Here is a 2,147-nt window from a genome sequence, read left to right on the forward strand (position 1 = left end):
AAGTTGTCAAGAAAAAAAAAAATGCAAAAAAAGAAGGTGTCCCGTAAAGTGAGAAATATACCAGAAAAACTATCTAACAAACCATATTATGTGTCTGGAATTTTTATTTTCGCAAATTAGCAAATTTTAACTTAACATTAAGTTAAGTTACTTTTTTTTAAATTTAACTTTTAACTTAACGAGTTAACGAAAAAAATTACGAGTAACTTTTAACTTAACTTAGCTTAATTATTTTAAAATAACTTAACTTAACGAGTTAAAACAAATCGTTAACTTGCCCAGCCTTGCCTATAACAACATAATTTTGTCGATAAAATATTAAAATATATTTAAAGTTACTATATTTTAATTGCTTATGTTTTTAAAATATTTCTTTTGGGTTCAGGGTTAACCAAAACAACATTACAGGTAGTATATACATGTGTAGGTAGGTAACACAAATATCAGGTTTTAGATTATTTTGTAAGCATAAATAATGGTAACTAATAGATATATTTGACAGGTGTCTTATTAATATATAGGTATGATAAACATAATATATTAATATATTATACATATATGTATACATTTGTTGTATCCGTCCTATATTATTTTATTTTTATTTTTATTTATTTTTACGGGCTTTGCGCTTTGACAAAAGTATTCATCTATAAACAACCTTATGGTGACAACATATGATATGTCATGTACATAACCCGTGAACTAGTTTATAGGTCTATGATTATGTAGGTAGTAGGTACCTATAGGCAAATGCACTATAAACATTAATCAGTAATCTCTAATAGGTACAATGGCCTGTCCAGAAATGTATAATGGTGGGCCATTACATTAAAGAAGAGCGGGGAGATTTTACCATTTTTTTTAAAATTAATTTAATTTATGTTATTCTAAAAAAAACTAAACTATATTAAGTTAAGTTGTTTCAAAATACAAATTAATTTGAACAATTAAGTTAAGTTTGAAATTTTTTAGGGAAATGTTAACTAAGCTTAGTTAACTAATTAAGTTATTTTTTTAAACCAACCACACTCATTTGTTATTAGGTAGTTACTGTAAAATAATTTTAATCCAACTATAATTTATTACATTGGTACTAAACTATTAGAGAAATTCAAATTAAATAGGTACTTACACAATTATTGATACACATTACAAGAACAATTTATTTAAGTTTTTTTTAAGTTGCTGTCTGCTTTATTATACTCAATATGTCTAACTATATTTACAGTTGACCACCAACATAAAGCAATGAACATCGTTTTGTACCAACTCATGGTCACTTGATGTTATTGTGCAAGAGTGTCCGTATGGTAATTTTTAGGGGAGGGACAAGTATGAAATGTGTAAACATTAAATTTAAAAAAATAAATGTTAAGGGCCGAATGCAAGCCATTAAAATACCAATTCGTCCTATTCTACTATGTATATTAAAATATTAATGTGAAAATAAAAATTTTAAATTTCTTTTTTTTAAGTTCAAATTATAATTTATAAGTTTATAACATTGTTAATGAATTCGGTTTTTTATCTTTAATGTTTTCCCTATGAACACTTATCATGGCATCATGCATAGCGATAGCACATCACGCCTTTATTCATTCATTGGCCATTGTTGACCTTAAACCTTAACCACTAAAATTGTGTGTAGTACGACACTTTGTGTAGTAGGTACGAAATGCTAAGTGTGGAATACGAAATTAAAAAGTTTGTAACGGCATGTAATAACTATAGTAACTTTTCTTACAATTTTTTTTTTTCATTAATTGAAAAATTATTTGATGTTACCTATACCTACATTGGGAAATAGATAAATAAGAATTTTAAATATTAATAATAATAATTATTATTATTAGTAGTAGTCGTTTTTCCCAAGTTTTACTTACCTATAGATACAATATTTAAAAGATTATAAAATAAAAAATAAAAATATTTTGAATGATCGATAAGTCAATTAATAATACAAATAATTACCTATCAAACAATAGTAAATTAATGTAAGGACCTACCTATTCTTATAAAAGTAGCATTAACATATCGTCGCCATCATGCCAAAACTAGCCAAGTGTTAAAGGTGACCAAGTGAAATAACATTTTTAAATGTCTTATTTTGTCCCTATTAATATACGAAAAAAGTGACCAATAGATAT

This window comes from Acyrthosiphon pisum, chromosome A1 (assembly GCF_005508785.2).
Source record: "Acyrthosiphon pisum isolate AL4f chromosome A1, pea_aphid_22Mar2018_4r6ur, whole genome shotgun sequence".
NCBI lineage: Eukaryota > Metazoa > Arthropoda > Insecta > Hemiptera > Aphididae > Acyrthosiphon > Acyrthosiphon pisum.